At 46.2% G+C, this 22,176-nt stretch overlaps 1 long non-coding RNA gene across 7 annotated transcripts in view; it reads left to right on the top strand.

The window, feature by feature from the left end:
* The window catches only part of LOC309658243, a 162,381-nt gene that overhangs the window by 127,383 nt on the left and 12,822 nt on the right, over positions 1-22,176 (top strand). For 5 of the 7 annotated variants that reach the window (XR_014262124.1, XR_014262126.1, XR_014262127.1 and 2 more), the window contains 3 exons: positions 7,942-8,022; positions 8,133-12,151; positions 20,912-21,157. This is a non-coding gene — a long non-coding RNA (uncharacterized lncRNA). Of the gene's footprint in view, positions 1-7,941; positions 8,023-8,110; positions 12,152-20,911; positions 21,158-22,176 lie in introns of all 7 variants that reach the window. The other 2 variants (XR_014262125.1, XR_014262130.1) reach the window with 1 other exon arrangement.

Here is a 22,176-nt window from a genome sequence, read left to right as displayed (position 1 = left end):
TCTCCATTGTATATTCTTGACTTTTTTGTCATAGATTAATTGACCATAAGTGTGTGGGTTTATTTCTGGGCTTTCTATACTGTTTCACTGATCTGTCTGTTTTTTTGTGCCATTACCATACTGTTTTGATGACTGTAGCTTTGTAGTATAGTCTGAAGTCAGGGAGCATGATTCTTCCAGCTCTGTTCTTCTTTCTCAAGATTGTTTTGGCTACTTGGGACCTTTTGTGTTTCCAAACAAATTTTAAAATTATTTGCTTTCCACATGCCAAACCCTGTTCTGGGAGCCATATGTCTGTGAATTCATTGACTCCTCACACGATAACTGCCACTAGGACCTCCAGGTTACAGAGGAAGGGATTCAGCACAGACAGGTTAAGAAACCAGACTGAGTTACATAGCTAGAATGTGGTGAGATTCAAGCTCGGGTGGGCTGCTTCCCGAACCCAATTTTAACTACTTGCTCTCCAGCCTGAATCCATGTCCAGTGGTGAGACAACCAAAATGGGCCTTTGTGAATCAAGAGTAGGGGCCTGAGGGGAACAGGCACAATTTCTCTGTAACATAGGATTAGAATGAAGATCAAGGAAAAGCCTCAGGACCTCTCTCCACCCTAGACCACAGGAGGGTCCTTGGGCTGGAGGGCAGACATGGGAAAGAGTGGTGTGGTGTGCACATGACACAGAGAGACCTGGATGGGGTCCAAGATTGAATAGACTCTTAAGATGATCTACTTATTATTATTATTTTTTTTACTTAGTCTTATTTTAAAAGAAAACTTCAGAGGCTTGAAGAACTAGTTATATTTTTCTATGGAGAAAATAAATATCAATTTAAATAAAATAATAAAAACAAAGAACTTTCATTTTTGCATTCCACCTGTGGGATCTGTCTCTCATTTTGTAGATACAGTTGTAATTGAACCTCTCAATGGCACAGATGAGAAAACTGAGGCCTGGTGACATGCTCAAGGCCATCCAGCCAGCCAGTGACTGAGCTTGGACTCAAGCCCAGTTTGTCTGAATTATTCATGCATGTGGGTGACCCTCTATTCATCCATTCATGTGGACCCACAAAAATGTTTGGAGTGTGAGCCCAGCTCCAGGTGTTGTGGCAGATGCAGAGAATACAATGGAGTGCCTGTTCTGGGGGACTTGGATCTAGTGGGGAGACAGTGTTCTAACAAGCCATCTTGGTGTTGAGCTGTGTGACAGGGCTGTGATAGAAACAGGTGCAAAGGATCATGGGAGACAGGAGCTCAGGGTCTGGGACTGTGCAACTGGATCCCGGTGCCACCCCTTATCCAGGGCTAAGAAAATGCCACTCTCCCAGCAATTAAATGACACTCAGCCACCAAATTTCCTCCCCCTAAATTTCATCATGTGGCATAGTATAGTGGTTAAGAAAGGGCACCACCCCTAGTAACCCTCAGACTTGAGTTCAAATCCCAGGTGTGCGAATCACTGGCTCTGTGACATAGGCGTGTTCTGTCACCTCTCAGTTCCTTCTGTGAACGAGGTTGGCAGGACCCACTTGGATCTTAGGGATGTGGGAAGAAATGAAGTCATACACATACAGCACTGAACGGTGCCTGGCCCATAATATACTCAAGAAATGAGAGCTATGATATATTATTCTAGATAGATTGTTGCCTGCATGCCTGCCATATCCCTTCCTCACACCAAATCATAGGCAAGTTTTTCCTCTTCCCACCAATCTATCTGATAGGACAGAACCCTGTTGTGTGTGTGTGTGTCTTTAAAATAGCCTTCCCCCTGGCCTAGGACCCTCTGGCCAGAATTCCGTGCACGTCTTTTGTCAAAGCACTCACTTCTCTTGTGTATGCAGATGAGAAGTCGATCCTTAAACACAACCTGGGGTGACTCCTATGAACACAAGTCAGCCTAAAATCATGGTGGCCCCACGGTTTGGGCCTGGCAATTGGGAGTTGGGCCGAGTCTCTCTGACTTCATTTCTGGAGGCAAATGTAACTCCAACATTACCTAAGCTGGGCAGTGAGGAAATTCTCATGTTTCCAACACTTTCAACAATGCCCCATTATGCCTGGTGATTCACGAATAGGCCTGTGTCCACGGAACAGCATGTGTCTCTCTGCAGTAAGTACAGTGCCTCGCTGTATGTTTGAACTAATTTCATAGGCTTGTCTCCACCACGGATGTTACTTGCCCTCTTTTCTGACGGTTGCTGGAGGCTTGTTGCATCAGAGAAAGCCAGAAAAGGAAAGGGCTATGATTCTTTTCACTGGGCAACCCAGCACATTGGAGATAGTGCCTGGGAGGGAAACTTGGGTTTGAGCTGAATTAAAAGCAAAGTCTTGGGATCTTTGCAAAAAGCCACTTACCTTAGGTGGCAGGTCAAAGAAAACTCTCAGGTCACCCATCGTTGTCACGGTTAATGCTGAAGGCTTTCTTTCCCTTGACAGGCAGGGGAAAGGGCAGCTGAATATTGAGACAGCTCCTTGGATATGCCAGGGTCAGGGAGACACTGCAGATTGTGCGCAGAGACAGCCGATTTGCCTCCTGTGTCGTCACGATCCTCAACTTGGGCAATTTCACAGGGAACCGAGAACCCCAGGAACACAGACTCTATTTCTAACATTCCAAAGGGAGGGACATAACTGCTGCCATCTACTCAGTCCCAAGGACACCCTGCCCTGTTGCTTTTACCTACTGCTTGGCACAAATGCCTTGGCTGTGCTGAGCTTCAGCCCCTTTTAAGGGTCTCATGAAATGAGTGGGCCCAGGGCCAGCCTTGCTTGTGCCGTTTCAGACTCTGCACAATTGCAGGTACCAGAGTGCTTGCGTGCCCTCTGCTGCCTGGCGAGCTCCCAGTCACCCATCAGTGGCCAGCAGAGACTGCAGTTTCCCCGCAGGCCTTCCTGACTGCCTTGATCCCTGCATGAGTTTCCACCCTTTATTATAATCCTAAGAATGAGAATGAAAACTCCTTGGCAAGGTCTTTGCTTACAGCTCCGTCTCCTCAGCTACACGGTGGATTTTCTGAGATCAGGGACCTCGACTGTCTCGCTCACTGTTGTGTTCTCAGCACACATGACGTTTCCTGGCAGGTACAAGGCACTCAGTAAATGTTGGCTGGGATACCAAATGAAGAAATGAATGAATGAATGTCATCCTCAGGTAATATTCTGTATATGATGAGGCATATTAAGTTTCCAGGATACTGGATACTCCTATGATGAGTCACTCTAGTGTGTTACTATACTATCCAAATAGAAGGCCCCCTTTAAATATCACACCTGTTATCATTCATCAGTACCTTCACAGGAATGAGTTTACAGTATTTCAAGATACTTGACAAAATGAACTGAGTCTGGTACTGATTTGGTTTGGAAATAGGGGAGTATGCATATGTGTGAGGCAATGGGTGAGCAAGAAAGACCTGGAGTGAGGCTGTGGGGTGTCATCTAAAAGGGCCCCTTATGGGCATGACACCTAGGAGAGTGTCCTTGAAAGGGAAGAAGACTGGGAGAGGGAGGACAAGGGGCCAAGTGTTCCTATTAGCCCTGAGGCCAAGTCTGGGGTTGGGGGGAACCTTAGACCCAGAGGTGGGACAGGGGGCTCAGGTGAATTTCTGGCCCTTGTGTTCTGGTTTCCTAGACAAGGGGTAATTCTCCAACCCACCTCCATTCATATGTTTATTCAGTCATTGAACTAAACCACATTGACCATCTTCAATGCACTAAGGTTGTGTTCTAGGTGTTGAGGATACAGTGAAGAGTAAAATGGACAAATTTCCTGCCCTCATGGAGCTTACAGTCTAGCTGGGGAGAAACAAACACTAAGCAAATAAGTCTACTATGATACCAGATAACCATAGTGTCCTGAAGAAAAATGCAACGGGGACAGGCAGTGGCGAGCGATGGGGTGATGTTTTAGAAGTGCAGTCAGAGTGACGCCTTGAGGAGGGGACAGCAGGGCAGAGAATAAAGGAAGGGACCCCCTGACATCTGGCTGGTTATTGGTGGGAGGCAAAGAAACTGAATGCAGGTCCAACTCCTTTGCTTTTGGCAAGCATGTAGAATTGGGCCAAAGATGTTCTTTTTGGAAATAATTCTTTCATCTGAGCTGAACAAGGGCCTTCGACAGGTGTGCTGGGTGTCCCCTGCTTGGGGACACTGAGCCTCAGGTTGCTCCTTTGTGAAGTGGGGACAGCAATTAGATCTCCTTCACAGGGCTCTCTTGAAGGTTAAATGAGCCGATGTGTGTGAGAATAATGCTCAGTGAATCGTGAGGGATGGAGTGTAATTTACATGTTCACCACTCATCAACCTTCAGGGCGTTCAAGCGCCACAAGCACTTGGCTGCCTGCTGATTCTGGGGAGCTGTTGGACACCCTCCTTCACACCCCCAAGCCCGATCCCGTGACCTCTGCCCAAGACTCCATTAGCGTTAGGGTCCTACAGTCTGGAGGTTAGAAGCGGTTCAAGGAGGGCTGGCTGGTTTTTGGCTGGCATTTGAGAGCGTCACAAAATCACTGACATTTGTCCTGATGTGTTGGTGTCTGTACCAGACCTGATGTTAAAGTTTTTTGACTCTCAGTCTAGTTGGAAGCATGGACTCTGCAGCCAGAGGGCTCAAGCTCAAATTCCAGCTCTGCTACCAGCTTTATTAAAAATCATAGGCCTGTTGGGAGAATTAAATGTATTATGCAAAGGCACTTGAAGCCGCGCCTAGCACGTAGCCCTAAATAAGTGTTTGCTGTTCTTGTCGTTACTTTTTTTCCTCCCCCACTTCCACTGTGATTTCCTGTAGAGAAGACGCCTGTTCTATTCATCTTTTGGTTCCCAATGGCTATGTCAGGCTTGGCATAGGGCAGGCACTCAATCAATGTTGGACGAGTACATGGATGAACGGGTGGATGGATGGATGAGTGGATGGATGGATGGATGGATGGATGGATGGATGGGTGGGTGGATAGATGGACGGGTAGATGAGCTACTGTTTACTTCTCGTAAACTTTATGATCAAGGGCTTAAGGGTGATGAAAGAAAATGTGGAGGGTGCTGATGGTACAGTTTGGAGAAGGGGCAGAGCAGAGAGCACACTTCCCATTAAACCCCCTTTCCTGCAGAAATGCCTGAGGAGTGAGGGGAGAGGGGACCTGGTTCATCTCATCTGGGTTCCACAGCTGCCCAGTGTGGGCTCTGTGCCATGCACGTTACAACACTACCCACCTCTTACTCCTCACAGCCACCCTAGGAGGCACACTATTATTGGCTCCATTTTACAGATGAGGAAGCTGAGGTTTGGAGAAATGAAGTGACTTTCTTAGGGTCACACCCAGGACTGCTAATTCCAGAACCTTCATCCTCAACCCTTTTGCTCCACTGTTGGGTCTGTTCCTCAGCCACGTGACTCACAGTTTTGCTACATAGCACTGGCCGAGGACTTACTCTTTGGAAACTCTTCTTTCATCTGAGGTGAACAGGGACCTTTGACAGGTGAACATGCCAGCCCTGAGTGCTGGGCATTCTCACCTTGGGGTCTTTTACACCAGCTTCTTCTTGGCAAAATTCTATGATTTCTCCAGAGCAGTTTGGCTGAGTTCACTCCATTCACAGGCAATGATAAAGCTGGTATCTGGTAAAGCACACCCTGAATTAGGAAATGTAATTGTAGAATGTGACATTGAAAAAAAAGGGGAGGTACCTCAGAGTGGAGGAAACACAGTGTTTATTGAGTGCTTACAACACACCAGCACTGTGTATACTTTCTCACTAGTCTTCACGTCAACTATGTGAAGAGCATTTTATCACCTTCATGTTTTGGGTGTTGGGTCTCTGGCCTGCTCGAGCCATATAGCCAATAAGGGCTCCTCCTGAGATTTGAACCCTGGTCTCTCAGGTTTCCAAACTCTCCCCTTTGCACTGATCTTCCCTGGGAATGTGCAGCTGGCTGTGATGACGAGTGGGGTTTCCACAGATTCATAATTGTCTGTACTCACGGTAGAGTTAGAAGTCTAATCTAAATATGAGTAAGTTCACAATTGCTGTGTTTTCCACCATCTGACAGCTAGATCATTTACCCAGTCTCAGCAAATGCTGGGTTCTCCCCGCTCCACCCTCCAGCTTTCAGGGGAAATTTCATCACTAAAAAGAAATCCCAGTGGTATATACCCCAAAGAATCAAAAGCTGGGACTCCAAAAGATACTTGCACAGCCATGTTCATAGCGGCATTATTCTCATTAGCCAAAAGGTGGAAGTAGCCCAAGTGTCTATCAATGGACGAATGGGTAAGGGAAATGTAGTATATACATGCAATGGAATATTATTCAGCCTTAAAAGGGAAGGACATTCTGATATATGCCACAATATGGATGGACCTTGAAGACATTATGCTACGTGAAATAAACCAGACACAAAAGGGCAAATACTGTATGATTCCACTTATATGAGGCACTTAGCGTAGTCAGATTCTTAGAGACAGAAAGGAGACTGGTGGTTGCCCCAGGCTGGAGGAAGAAATAGGGAGGGTTTTGTTTTGTTTTGTTTTTAATGATAAACATGGCTTGGATACGCTTTATTTTTTTAATTTTTATTTTATATTGGCGTATAGTTGATTAACAATGTTATGTTCATTTCAGGTGTACAGCAAAGTGATTTAGTTATACATACACATATATTATTTTAACAAATAATACCATCCTCATGGGTGTGAGGTGATATCTTATGATTTTGATTTGCATTTCTCTGATAATTAGTGGTGTTAATATCTTTCCATGTGCTTGTGTTCCATTTGCATATTGTTGCAGAGTATCTATTCAAGTCCTTTGCCCATTTTTTAATCAACTTATTTGATGTTTTTGTTGAGTTGTAAGAGTTCTTTATATATTCTGGGTATTAACTCTCATTAGATGTATGATTTGCAAATATGTTCTTCCATCCCTAGGTTGCCTTTTAACTCTGTTGTTTATATCCTTTGACGTATAAATGTTTTTAAGTTTGATGTAGTCTTATCTATTTTTGCTTTTGTTGCCTGTATTACTAAGAATTATAAGTTGTATTATCATGCTATGTATGGTACATATACATTATATATGTGAGTTATTAAGTGTAATAATTAAACAATGCTGAATCTGTTATACTTTTTTTTTATAATTTTTTTTTAATTTTTATTTTTATTTATTATTTATGGCTGTGTTGGGTCTTCGTTTCTGTGCGCGGGCCTCTCACTATCGTGGCCTCTCTTGTTGCGGAGCACAGGCTCCAGACGCGCAGGCTCAGCAATTGCAGCTCACGGGCCCAGCTGCTCCGCGGCATGTGGGATCTTCCCAGACCAGGGCACGAACCCGTGTCCCCTGCATTGGCAGGCAGATTCTCAACCACTGCGCCACCAGGGAAGCCCCCTGTTATACTTTTAAACTGTAGTATTACCTCTTTAATTATCTTTGCACGTGGGCTTCCTTCTTTCCCTCCCTCCTTCCCTCCCTCCCTCCCCCCTTCCTTCCCCCCTTCCTTCCTTCCTTCCTTCCCCCCTTCCTTCCTTCTTTCCTTTCTTCCTTCCTTCCTTCCCTCCCTCCCTCCCCCTTTTCTCCCCCCTTCCTTCCTTCCTTCCTTCCCTCCTTCCCTCCCTTCCTCCCTCCCTTCCTCCTTCCTTCCCTCCCTCCCTCCCTCCCTTCCTCCTTCCTTCCCTCCCTCCCTCCCCTTCCTTCCTTCCTTCCTTCCCCCTTCCTTCCTTCCTTCCCTCCTTCCCTCCTTCTCTCTTTCCTGACATGTTTATCAAACACCTACCATGTGCCACTCACTCTGCCAGACAATAGACATGATAACATGTGATCTGTGCCCCAATGTACTCCTATTTTCTTTCATTTTTACTATGTTTTATCAGTGTATACACACTCTCAGTTTTGCCTGATACTGATTTAGTCTCCATTTATTTTCTATGCTGATTTTTTTTTCAGGGCAGAATGGACCAATTGCTTCGGGTTTAATTTCCGGCGCTTTACAAAGGCTGAGCCGAAGGCTGCACCGCCAGAAGCTTGGTAAGCTTGGGCGACTGGCCTTGGCTGGTGGGACGCTGGGAATTTCAAGTGGGCAGGGCCCCAGGGAGTCAAGTGAGTGTTTTCACAGTTTTCTGTGTTTGGCATTGTAGGAATTTGCCTGGCCTGCTGGATGGAGAGAGTCTGAATCGGATTCTGGGGGTTTGGAAAGACAGTCAAAAGACTCTTCCCTTCCCTGAAATAGCCACGCATTTGTTTAAAGACTTGAAACCATTCTGATGCTGGAATTTCCCTCTGTGTTTATTTTCACATCTGGGTGATGGTCTTCTGCCACCGGAGGACTTTTAATGAATCACTTTAGAGATTGCTTTTAATGTTTCCCAGATGAGAGGGGCTGGCACTTGTCAGTTTCCTGAGGCCTGACAGGGCAGGACTGACCGGGCTTCCCGGCTGGCCGCCTGGAGCAGCCCCTTGGGGGGAGTGGACAGGCATTTCTTGTCTTTCTGGGAAAACTGCTCCTCAGAGCTCCTGATCCCCGGGCTCTCTTTCCACACGAGGAGGGGGAAAAGGTGGAATGGAATATAAATAAAAGAGATAGACTAGTTTTAACTGGTCCAAGATGTTACGGGCTGCGCTCTCGGTAGCCACTGGCAGCCGGCACCCCTCTGTGTTCCCAGGCTCTGGTTTGCGGTGTCACGGGCTCCAAGAGACAAGGCTGGCTGGGGTCGCTTCCAGAGGGCAGCCTGGGAAGCTCAGGAAGGTGTTGGCTCAGCTCAGGAGTCATTGGCTGCCAGGTGCCTTCTGATGGAAGCCTGTTCCCAGGGCCCAGCGGTGGCCAGGGTCTCTATGACCACGTCAGGTCCATGGTTCCCGTTCACTCTTAGCCTGACAGACAAGCTCCATTGCAGTCGCATTTCTGCTCCGTGTCCCTCTGTCACGCCCCCCTCCGTCCCCCATACTCCATGTTCCAGCCACATCTCATACATTCTTTTGGGTGCTTTCTAGTTGTCCCCATCCCAGAGCCCCCTGCACCCTGCTCTGCCCAGCTCTGAGCCCCAGGAGTCAGACCGCTAGGGGTGCCTCATCCAGGCTCCCCTGCCTCGCCCTCTGGCTTCCTGCTGGTGTGGGCCTATGGGGAGCCCCACAGCAGCTCTGGGGGTAGGGGAAGGGGAGAGAGAGGTGGGGGGATTTATTCCTCTGGCTCCCCCCCTGTGAGGTCAGCTCAGGCTGGCTGCGTGACTTAGAAGTCTCGCATCCTCTTAAGGTGGGCTTCTCTACATAGTTTTCTCTTTCTGCATCTGGGTAACTGCTGCCTTCCTTCATCCTTTTGGGTCCAGGGGTGGTACAGCACCTGGAATCCCTCACTACCTTTTGTGGTTTTCCTGTATCTTGTCCACACTTTTGTCAATAGTCTGTTTGCTAAATCCTTCTTGAATTCTCTTATTTGAGTGTTCCTGCTGGAACTCAGACAGAGATAGATAGATGATAGAGAGACATAATGTTATTTTATATACCTGTACCCCTTTCCCATGTTTATTCCCTCTACAAGAATTCCCTTCTTCACCTTGGCTACCTGATGAACTGCTTCTCATCCTTCAAAATCCCACTGAAACATCACCTCTGAAGCCTATCTTGAGTTCTCCATTAGAGTTCATGACTTCCCCCTTGGCCTTCTATCTCTCTATGTGGTGTCAATCTTGTCCATATACTTAACACCTCCATCCTAACCACTTGCTAATCAGACATGTCCAAACTTTCCCTCACCAAAATTTTACAATGTTTAATTCCTTCAAAATCTGATAAAGTGACTGTCTAAAGGTCCTGCTTCAATGCCTGGCCCAGGCATATAGATGCTCAATAAATAATAGCTATTATCAGAAAACATCATACTAAAGTGTGAATGGCTATGTGTTTTAATGCATTATCTCTTCCAGGAGCAGCTTACATTTATAAGGGATTTTTTGGAGTTAACAGAACCTCCAATGAATCTCTAAATTGGCAGAGCAGGGTGGGGGAGTGTCAAGGGGTCTTCCTTTGGGGTTTCTCAAATTATGTTAAGTCTAAGGCCTCTCTGTCTGTAGGTTTGAGAAAACAGAGAATCACTTCAGGTCAGTCTCCAGCACGCAGAGGCTGCTTGGAAAGGGGACAAATTGCTCAATAGTGGCCTGGGGGGAGCAGTGTCTATGGAAAAAGACAGATGTGACTGGACACATCTTTGCTCGGCTATTATGCCCTTCCAGTGCTAATGGAATGTGATTTTCTAAATTGTGACTGGCTGACTTTCTTCTCTTGTGGTTGACTTTGTAATAACATAGACTATGACTCTAGTTTTGCCAAAGTGGAAAAAAAAATGCCATCCAATGGATTTTTATGGCGGTTCTTAAACATTAAAAAAAATATTATTAAAGATGCAGCTCAATAAGCCTTTAATGTCCTGCTTTGGGGCTGAAGAGCCAAGGCACAGACTTACAAGGCTGGGTGTGGGCAGCGGAGGGATACTACACCTGGGGGGTGCCAACACTGGTTAAGTCCCTCTGTGCAATTTTGCCTAAAAATGGAGCTACCTACGTAAATACAAATCCAGAGTATTTTGATCTTCTATGGCTTGGGGCAGAGATCAAAGCAAAGCGTCTCACTCCTCATTAAGTTCAAGAAGCCAGGGAGCCTGCTGTGTTCCAAGAAGTCCAAATACATCCTTCCCAGACTCCAGAGAATCACAGCTCACATCTTAGGTGGTAGAGAGGCTGGGCTAAGCGAAACCACCTCTTGCAAGCTGGCCTCTTCCCTGCTCTGTGGAGAAGAGTGGGCCAATTGGACATAGTGTCATAATCAAGAGATTTGGGGACATCTTTTCTAAAGGGGTCCCACAGATGTCCATGCAGCTGGCAAACTGGCGGAATTCTTGGGAAGAACCCAGAGTGCTGTTTGCTGAGTTAGGGGTGTGGATGCTGAGTGTCTTGGAGTGGTTAGGACAGAAGGTTTCTCAGGGAGGTGATAACCTCAGGTGAGCAAAATGGATTGTGGGAAGCTGTCATATAGCCACTGTGAGGACCCCGGAAGGGAAGCTTGTGAACTGGGCTGCAAAGTGGGTTTGTCCTGGTTATTAATTGCAGCCCAAACCGACCTCCTTTCTGCTTTGCACCTGGGCTCTCCAGCCCCCATATAGTCATGGTCTTCTCTACCACCCAGCATGGCTCTGGTTATGCACATCTTCTCTTGCTCTCTGGTTGAATCTCCAACATAATAGATGCTCAATAAATGCTTGTCAATGGGATGATGCTGAACTTTCATTGGAAAGATTCTTAGTTGTCCCCAAACGCAGCGCCTTTCACCTCTTCTGCCTCAGTGGTTATTTTCTTAGATTGAACCCAGTCTCCGGAGGCCCCTGCCATTGGTCAGAGGTGAGTGACATGCTTGCTTTGTGTCTCTGGCCTCCGGATGGCGTTACTGTAGTTTGAGCTTTATGACCTGTGAGGCTTTGACTCCAGGCCTTCGCTCCACACTGCAGTGCAGAGTAGGGCAAGCTCTCTGAGCAAAGCGGTGGTTGAAATCACCCTTGTTTCAAAGAACTGCATATAAATATATTCCAGGCATTTCAAAAATTTCCAGTCAAAACATTTTGGGAAGAGCAGCCAGATTTTGTAAAGAAAAAAAAAAATGGGGGCAGTTTAATGGGCGAAGATGTTCTGAGTAATTCTATGCTTGAGTGACTAGCCAAGTTAAGAGGCGGTTCGACTAGCGTTTTCAGGAATTGAGGTCTCCAAGCTGACTTCTCATCGGAGTGTCTTCAGCGGGTCATGTGGAGAGGCTCTGGTCATCTCACTCAGGGGTCAGACCTGCTGAGAAAACAGGTGTCCCTCCCCTCCCCTCCCACGATGCCCCCACGCCTGCAGGTTTCTTCCTCAGGAAGGTGACAGGTGAATATGGTGGCAGAAAGATTTCAGAGTGGTGCTTGCCCACCTGGAAGTAGTGGGATGAAATGGGGGCCCCCGAGGAGGCCCGTGCATGCAGTTCTGGCGATGGTTTCGCCACCTCACCTAAGCACATCGGCTCCCGGCTTCCGACTTCCTGTTCTCTAGGGCAGGTGCACTGGGTAAAGCAGACCCCGTGGCTGAGATGGTGAAGATGTTGCTGCCACCTTTCATATTTATGAAGCGTTCTGTGACCCGAGGTAGGTCTCCTTTCATCCTTGTGCCTCAATTTCTCTATTTGTAAGACATAATATGGCAAATGTTATGATGCAGCTGGGAGAAGACCATGTTCCACAGAGGGGTTTGTCCTCACCGGACCCCATTTGCTCCCATCTCTGTAGGGGTCGCCTCTTACCTGGCTACTCCCCAAATCTATTTCACTCTCAGCTGCTTGTCAATTTCTCTCCCTCTTAGATGTAGGTCGATAACTTAAGGAATATTTTCTTTAAGGACTCCCTAAACATAAAAGAGGATTCTGGAAGGTCAGAAGCCTTTGAGCTGCAGATGAATCTCCAATGATAATACTTCAGCCGAGATTTTTTTTTTTTTTTTTTCAAAAGGGGGTCTTTTCTAAAATGCCTTAAGTCGCATCATGGTGGTAGAGGAGCTGTGTCATATAATTGAAGTCACGTGGTTTGCTTTTCCTGCTTAACATTATAGTGTAACTATTTTTTTCTTGTCATTTAAACTATTTTTCGAAAATCTTTTTATAAGAGATTTTCAAACAATGCAGAAAAGTTGAAGGAATTTTATAGGGAACACTCGTATACCTACTACTTAGATTCTATGTGCATTAATATTTTACTCTACTTGTTTTGATCATGTATTCTCCATCTAGCCCTTCCTTCTACATCCATCAATAATTTTGGGGTGCATTTCAGAGTAAGTTTCAGAAAGCCGTACACAAACCTAGCATACTTCAGCATGTGTGTTGTTATCTAGCCCTCACTCTTTGCTTACAGTTTTTTTGAACATACAATAAATGCACGCATCTTAAGCACACTATTTTTAGATATTGAGTTTTTCAATGGCATATCTATTTTAGTCTTTTATTTCCACACTTTCTTCCTTAGCAGTTAATTAATTTATTAAATAACAATGGCCAGGTGACTACTCTGTATTCCCCATTTGGAAGTCAGAGGCCTAGGCTCCTCTATTCTTTATTGAGGAGAAGTAATTTTTCCCCACCCTGATTCCCATCCAATTTGATTTCTCAACCTCCTGGCAATGGATGTAGACCTCTCCTGAGTTTCCCTCCAACCTTTGGTCCAAGAGTGCCCAGAGCCACTTCTTGGGCTCCTCTGCTGCAGCCTGGCCTTGTCCAGCCAAACCCAGAAATGCTTACTCTGTTACCATGTGATAGTTAAATAATTATAGACATCAGCTACCATGCTAGCGGTTGTGAGGTACTTCTCAGTTTCTGCAGTTTGCCGTCATGTTATTTGAGACCTCCCTGCAGCTCAGTGGGGTAGCTATTATAACCATTACACCCATTTTTCAGAGGGGGATACTGAGGCTTAGAGAGGGGAGGTCCTGTGGCCTGGGTCTGGATCCAGGCCTGTGTGGCTTCATGCTCTGAGCTCTTCCCGTGGCTCCACAGAGCTTTCACCTGAGCTGAATTCCCAGGCTGTGAAATAGTGACTACGCATATCACTAAATGTGTCAGAGTAACTTGCTAGGAAGTTTTATTTGGGCACAATGTTAAACTGGCCAGGGGTTTGCAGATGATGTAATTTGCTGTTCACGTGACAGGGAGACGTGTGGTCTGGTAGAAAGAGCATGTTTTGGAGTCAGCCAACCTGGGCTTTTCGTATAAGAGCCGTGTGACCTTAGGCAAGTCACTTATCAAGAACCAATTTTTTTTAATGTTTACTATTATATGTGCCTGGTGGGGGACACATATAATCTCATTTAACTTCCCCTCCCAACACCCTACCATTATCTTTGAACTGCTTTATAGATGAAGAAACTGGGGCACAGAGAGATGAAGTAACTTGCCCAAGGTCACACAGCTGAGGAACCCAGGCACTGGGGCCTGTTGTCCTAATTGCAGTGCCACATCACTGCCTCTGCACCCTGGGGATTACCAGCCCCTCTTCCCCCCACAGGTGCTATTGGGACCATGAGGACAGATGTGTAAAGTTTTCTCTCCAGAGGGAAGTAAGCTGTGGTCCCTGCATTCACGGTCCAAACACAGAGGCTACAACTGGATGCCGCTGGACCAAATTTGATCCACATAGTGTTTGCCAGAGAGTTCTGTTCTTTTGATTCGGATTGTCAACACTTAAAAATTAAGAGCATGGGACTGGCGGTCCGGTGGTTAAGACACTGCGCTTCCACTGCAGGGGGCACGGGTTCGATCCCTAGTCAGGGAGCTAAGATCCTGTGTGCCGCGCAGCGTGGCCAAAAAACAGAAAAAAAATTAAGAGCATACACATAACAATATCTTTTTCTAGCTTACCTTAAAAAATCTGAACATCTGGCCAAAGTGAGTCCCTGTCTGGGCATGAAGCAATTGTCTGGCACTGAGGCAAAGCTGATGCCTGCTCCCCAGTTCTCCACAGACCCCACCATTCCCTCTTGCCTGCCGTTTTCTGAGGTCAAGCATTAGTGGCCATTTCTCATCCTGCTTGCAATGTGGCTTTTTTGATACCAGGCCCATTTCACTCATGGTCTCCCTGGCCCCTGTGGGCATGTGGGTTTGTAGACAGAGCAAAACCAAATCACTCAGTTGGGGGCAAGTTCTTATTATTTTCCAGAAGGGAGCCACAACTCAGGTCATTTGCTATCTATGAGATTCAAAGGTCAGGGTGTGCTCGTGACAGTAAACTCAGGTACGTACCCAGGGAATATTTGGAAGGTGTTTTATTTCCCAGAATGTCACAAACCAGTGGTCTTACCGAGCATGGTGCTTTGGCGAGTGCTGTGGCTGTCTCTAGGGCTGTCAGCTTTTTCTTCCTTCCCTTTTCCTTGTCAACTTTTGTCTTACCATCTTCAGTACCTACCCTACCCTGGCCCAGATTTTCCTCATGGTTGCCCAGGGCAACCCTCATCATATGCCCAGTTCCCCAGGACTCAGATCTGAAAGTGAAACGATGTTCCCTGGGAGAGGTAACATTAACACAGCATTTCCCCAAGTGGAGCTAGCATTTAGGTGATGCACAAGCATTTTTTAAAATGTTAATTATTATGTATTTATTTTCATGAGTACTAGAAAAATACAATTAGCACATCAAATCTCTGATTTTTAAGACTACTATTGCTTAGGAGGAAGCTAAGTTTTAAAAAAGAGTTATTTTAAAGTTGATTTAAAGAGAAATAGTAGGTAAATGCTGCCACAGGTGAAAAGTCACAGCAAAAATACACAGCGTCAACACATAAATGACGTTTGGGACCTCTGTCTTCCTCTCCATCCTCTTTGGGCCAAGTCCAGCGGTAGGAGACAGGGTCCCCTTCTCTCATCCCTTAAGTCACCTCCATCCCTCTTCCCTCTCCTGAGTCTGGGGAACCTTGACCTGGATTTGGCGGGAAGCTTTGCTCTTCCTAATCACAGCTTCGCCTAAGTCTTTTGTGCTGTCTCTGCAAATAGGCCCTTTGTGGTCTTGAAGGGACTAGACTTTTGAAAGTCAAAACAGGAAAAGATTCTTTATGCGGTGTCATCTTGGGGTAGAGAATGTAGAACACCCTGGTTGCTACATGAATGGGGGAATCATCACGGGGTGATAGAAAACAACAGGAACCAAACCAAACCAACCAAACAAAACCCTCATTCGTGAGTATTTTTGATGAAACATCCCACTCTACATGGATTTAGCAACTTGTTGTACGGACGGCAGTTGTTGGAAAGAACATAAGGGCTGAATTAAATGAACTTGGCCAAATTACTCCATCTCTCTGATCCTCAGTTTCCTCATCTGTATAATGGGAATACAAATAATACTTAACTTGAAAGGATTACATGAGGTAGTATATGCAGAGTGGTATGTATAAGTACTCAATAAATGATAGCCCACGTGGTGATGATGGTGATGATGATGATGATGGAAGGACTCTAAGGTAGGCTCTTTGTTCAGGTGTTGATGTTAATTTAGGGAGAAAGATGAGTTGTATCTTGAAGTTTTGTATTGGATTTTTCGCCCATGGGAACATCTTGCCTGAGGGCACGATCTGTTGGCATATTAACGGCCATGCCCTCAGGCCACCATTTTCCTATGTCTTTGTTTGATCTTGGGGACAGGGAACATTCTGTTCTGTTGGTCATAAGATAAGACTGTAGGAGTGGAGGGCAGGTCTGGGCACTTGGCTGCTTTCTAGATTGGGTAAAAGCCAGTGCGGACCGGCTCTAACCCATTGGGTTACATCCAGTAGAAGCCGCTCTCCCTCCTGGCGCCCATGCATGGATACACAGTTAAGTCTAAGTCTCAGCAGGTCCAGTGGAGGGAAGGGGACACATGAGCACACGACCTTGAATGCAGATTGCTAGAATTCTCGCCAATAAAGCATTAGTATAAAGGACAGAAATGGCCAGAAGAAACTAGCTTGGCTTTGCCCAGAGAGAACTCCGCATTGAAAATAGATTACTCTGTTTGGTAGGTTTGATTTAGCGTGCAGTTATTTCTATTGACTTTTGTAATGACCGCAAAATAACCACTGGTTTCTATAGTTGGTGCTCCCCTCAGTGGTTCCCAAAGGATCCACTATGCTGACACCCTGACTTTAGCCAGTGAGACTGATTTCAGACTCCTGGCCTCCAGAACTATAAAGGAATGAATTTCTGGGTTTTTTTTTTTAAGCCACTAAGTTTGCAGTAATTTGTTACAGTGGCCCCCCCCAGGAAACTAATATGCACGGTTTTCCTGCATCCAGTCAGCGCATCTTTGATGCACATCTTCTCTGAGATGTCAGCCATCCTTTGTTTATACAGTGCTTCTGGCAGGGAAGTGTCAGTGGGAGATGCCGCATCCCATGCAGCTATAGCTAAGTCAGTGCCTGGTGGAGGAACGTGTCTCCCTGCTCCTCAGAGACTGCAGCCAGTTTTGTCTGATTAGCAGGATTCTGCGTCTGAGCTCAGGGGTCTCCTCCACGGGAGGAGAAGGGCCAGGGCGTCCTGGGAACTACAGGATGGGGAGGCTGTCATGCACCTGTAGCTTCTTCCCCACCACAAGGACCAGAACCAGGGAGCTGTTGCTGGCATCTTGACCCATGTGACCTGAATTCGTTTCCTAGTACCATAAACACAGTGGCTTAAAACAGCACGGATTTATTCTCTTACAGTTCTGGAGTCCAGAAGTCAAGGTTTTCCAGTTCAAGGAGTCCAGTTTTGGAGGCCTTAGAGGAGAATTCCTTTCCTTGCCTTTTATTACCTTCCAGAGGCCACGTGCATGCCTTGGCTGGTGGCCCCTTGTTCCAAGTGCATCACTCCAACATCTGCTTCTGTCATCACGTGGCCTTCTCCTCCGACTCTCACTGCCACCCGCGTCGCTCTTATAAGGATCTTTGTGATTCCACTGAGCCCACGCGGGTAATGCAGAATAATCTCCCCATCTCGAGACCCTTAACTTCATCACAGCTGCAGAACCCCTTTGGCCGTGTAAGGTCACACTCACAAGTTCTAGGCATTAGGACAGGGACCTCTTTTGGGAGGCATTATTCACCTACTACGTGCCCCCTCAGGGCAGGGGGTTGCCGTTGCCCTTTGGGTTGCCCTTTCGTAGAACCCTGGCCCACAACTCTCTCTGGAAGGTGGTAGATAGTAATCAGGGCTGGTGGCCAGCCTTTCTCTGTGTCCATGTGAATACCACTCAGTTTGAGTGCCACATGTACCTGGGTAATGAGGTCTTTAAAGGCCTTTTGAGAAAAGAACACAGAAGTGTAATCATGAGATTTTGTCTCCATGGTGCTATAGCTGCTTTTTCCCCTGATCGCATCCTTACTTCTCTGAAGCCAAGTCGAACTTTAGTCCAAAGGCCGAGGTAAGTTCAAATTGACCAGGACTCCAGTTTGTGCTCTCCTGTCTGCCACCACAAGAACATTATATGCAGCAACTGGAGTTGGGGTTCCTCTCAAAAAAGATCTTGGGCTGCAGCAGTTGCATCAGATTTAAAGGTCCATGGGGTCAGTGGAGGTAGGAGGGGTCTGCAAACACAGCTTTGAGAACAAGTGGAGTTTGCAGTGAGTAGGGAGAATGAACAGAGGGGCAGCATGGTGAACACTTCATCTTTTGAAAGAGAAGCTGCGTTTGGAAGACGCCCGAGGGGTAGATGGTGGGGACCAAGCTACTCGAAACTTCTGTGACAGCATGTGTCTTGTGCAGGATAAGCTTGGTAGGGAATACCCAGGCAGGCTTTGCTTATGAATTAGCTAGAAGTTTGGTTTAAATGACAGAAATATAACTTAAACTATTTTAAGCAAAAAAGGAAAAATTTTGGCTCAGATATCTTAAAGAGTTCATAGATAGAGCCTGTCATCAGGTATAGCTGGATCTGGAGGTCCAGATGTGCCATCTCTCCCTATTTCTCAGTCCTCCTGTGTTCCCATTAGTACCACGGTAACTCTGGACTTGCATCCTATCAGCTAAGCAGCCTCAGTGGAAAGGGACAGTGTCTTTCCCAATAATTTCAACGGGAGTTGTTGGACTGATTCCCATTGGCTTGGTTTGGGCCGTGTGACCATCCTCAAACCAATTATCATGTGGCCAGGAGGGTGTGGTGCTCTGATTGGTTGGGTCTGGGTCTCCTGTCCTCCCCTAAAGCAGGGAGTCAGACTTAACTGAACCACAAGGCCTGAAAGTAGAGGAAGGTTGGCTTCCCAAGGAAAATTGGGTGTTGTTAACAAAAGATGGATGAGTAGATACCGATGAGGCAGAAATAGCAGAATGTCCATGGCAACTTACAACATCGAAAGGGTTTATTAAAAGGCAACAATTAGCTGTTAGATTACTTCCTAGTAGAAGGGAAGGAGGATGCGTATCGCTTTTACAAATCTTTCTGAGAATATTTGTACCATAATCCTTAGCCCTGCTCCTCAGTTAGGGTGACATATCCCATTAGAGTTCAAGACAACTGGGGTTTATTTCGCGAACCCTACAAAAGTGGAGAACAAAACACTACTTTTGTTTAAAAGAAAAAAGAATTTATTTGGAGATTCTTGAAATTCAGAGCATTATCTTTCCCAAGTGGAAGTGAGTTTTAGGGGACAAAATGAACAAAGGATGCTTATTCACATGTATAAATTGTACCCTGAAATACCATTCATTAAACATCTCTCCAGTGAGAGACTCTGGGATGGTCCTAGTACTCTTGGACACTCAGGCTCTCCTGGTGCTTCTAATAAGGGGAGGCTTGTTCTGGCCATGGTCCAATGATGCTTGCTGCATTCTATCTCCCAAATTCCCCTTCAATTTCCTGTGGAATTCTTCCCCTTTTTTCCTTTCCCTTTTATCTTTTTTTTTTTTTTTTTGAAATTGTTAAAATTCCTTTCCAGCCTGAATCTGCTTCCTGGCTATTTATAAGAGCTGTGTGCCACCCAGAGGTGGCCAGTTTCTCAAACAGAGACATGTACATTTTATCTTTTGTGTCCCCCCTTAATTTGAATGTGGAGTGAAATGTGACCAGGGTTTGGTCAGGTACCACCATGTCTAGAGGATGGTGGTAGTAGTGAGGATACTTTGCTTTGCAAGTAACAAAAAAGCCAACTCAAACTGGCTTAAAAGCTTTGGGAATTCATTGGCTCAGATAAGTGTCTAGGGATAGCAAGGCTTCAGGCACAGTTTGATCAGGCTTCAGCACTACTTCTGCCCATGAGGGCAGGCATTTTCACCTGCTTTATTCACTGATGTAACCAAGGCACTTAGAACAGTATCTAGAATAATAAATATTTTTTGAATGAACAAAATTATCTCAGCTCTGCATTTCTCTGTGGTTTGGTTTGGCCTCAGTCAGTATATAGATCAGTGGGTGAAGAGTCAAAGTCTTCTCTATCTCTGCTTCTTTCTTTCTCTCTCTCTCCTTTTTTCTTTCCCTTTCCTTCTTTCTCTCTCCTCCCCTCTTTCCCAATAGTGTTCCCACTTGCATTATTATGTTACTAAATCCTCACAACTGCCCGAGAGCTCTAGCATTTGAAAGAGGAGGAAACCGAAGCCAGAACTGTGAAAGAATATACCTTTGGACAGTCCTTTCCCCCTCCTCTGAAAGACTGATGGCAGATATCTCTCCTCTAATTTCTCAGCCCAGACCTTCCCTTTACATTCCAAATGCGCAGCTGCCTCTCGGCCAGCTGAAGAAGGAGCTGAAATTTATTCTCTCGTCCTGCTGGTTTATATATTCTCAAATTGGCAGCAAAACCTTTTCTAATCATAACTGCTGTCAGTGTGTAAAATGGGAACACGTGGCAGTTCCACCAGTCTATGGGGAGAGCAGAAAGCCCTGCACCATCGTGGGGAGAAACATTTCCATCATCCCCCAGCTCCGCCTCAGGCCAGGTCTCTGGAACGCTGATGGGACTCTGCTGAGTCCAGCTGTTCTGAATTTAAACGCTTTTATGCCTACGGAGCATCCCATAGCTCACATCGTCTTCTCTCAAGTGACTAAATGCACTTTGATTATGAGTTAGCTGGATTTCCAATCATCTATCTCAAACCTTTAGTTTTTTTCATCCTCTTAATTAAAAATATCTCATGTCCTTGGGCTGAACCTCAAGAAGGAGGAACAAGAGTGTCTCTGCTTCTCCTGACATTTCTTATGGAGTGTATCTCAAGGAAACACCCCTGGGGACTGTTGGGCCCTCATACCCTTCTGGAAGACTGACTTTGCTGAACCAAATTTGAGGTGAGAAGGAGGCATGAACAGTAACCCCATGAAAATTACGTGGTTTGAGCTTAAATCAAGACCTCCAAATCAAAGGCAGCGTGTGACAGACCCCATGTAGTTGCCAGAATTTTAGAAACTGGCCTCTCTTGCCAGGCTGAGAATCCACAGAGGCTGGCCAGAGATAACAGGGAGGAGAAGCCAGAAGCCTCTCCAGTTGTGGTGTGGAATTTGCAGGAGTAGCCTGGGCCAGCGTCCACAGAATTGCCTGCGTGCTCCACAGGGTCATGTTAGCACACCATGTTTGCTAACTCTCTGTGAACCCAAACAAAGAGGAGACACCCTTGGCAACCTGAGATGTGCCTTCCTCTCGACTCCCCAGATCAGGCGTTATCCTTACAGGTAAGCTGGGGAGCTGTGTGAGGGAGGGTAGAGGAGGTCGGTGAGCGTGCACCTGGTTGAACCTTGATAAGCCGGTGGGGGCCCATCTGCGTGGAGGTCCCTGGGTGGTTGAGGGCTTCCCTTATCATCTAGCATTTTAATTTTTTTAAAATCAGTTTATCGTGGCTTGAGCTGTTGATTACCTTTTTTTTTTTTTTTTTTTTTTTGGCCGTGCCACGCAGCTTGTGGGATCTAGGGATTGAACCCACGCTCTTGGCAGTGAGAGTGCAGAGTCCTAACCACTGGACCTCCAGGGAATTCCCTCTAGCATTTTTATTAATGATATGTAAAAGATATGTAACGTAGGCTTATTACATTTACAGACGAAACAAAGCCAGGATAGAAAGGCAATTCTGTAGGTGGCAGAAAGAAAGCTCCAAAAGATCTTAGGTTCCAACCAAGCATGAAACGTAACAGAGATCAATGTTAAATCTCACTTTACACCCATGAAGTCAATTCCATCATCTTCACATCACTGAGGAAGGCTTGCCTTTAACTCCCTTCCTGAGTTTCCAACTCTGAAGGGCTTTCTGTTTGCCCATATAGGTTCCTCAGGTCCACAGACCTCCCCACTGGATAGCTTTCCTTGCCGAAGTGGTTTCTGAAGCCATATGGGAATGTTGCATCTGACCCCATGCCGTGTCCTCTTACGCCAATACCTTCCAGCTCTAAGGAACCCACTTGGGGGACAGAGTGGGAACTGGGTTCCCAGAGCCACAGATAAAATATGAAAATCCATAGACTGGGAGTCAGGCAAAGGCTTCGCCAGGGCTGTGGAGTGGGCTCTGCCCCTGAGCAAGAGGTGGCCACCACGTGCTGAAAGCTGCCAGCTGTGGAATGGGCCTTCCAGGCCGCCATAGACTCTGGTCTTCATGACTTCCAGTGCCCAGACTACCCACTGCCCAGTCTTGGAATTCTGGGGTCTTCAGGGCTTTGGTCTCTGCCAGTTCTGCTTCATTTGTTTCTTTAAAGATCTGTAT

The sequence above is a fragment of the Balaenoptera physalus genome (assembly GCF_965194825.1).
Source record: "Balaenoptera physalus genome assembly, chromosome: 3".
Taxonomy (NCBI): domain Eukaryota; kingdom Metazoa; phylum Chordata; class Mammalia; order Artiodactyla; family Balaenopteridae; genus Balaenoptera; species Balaenoptera physalus.
The sequence above is the reverse complement of the archived record's forward strand: the minus strand, read 5'-3'. Positions and strand labels throughout refer to the sequence as shown.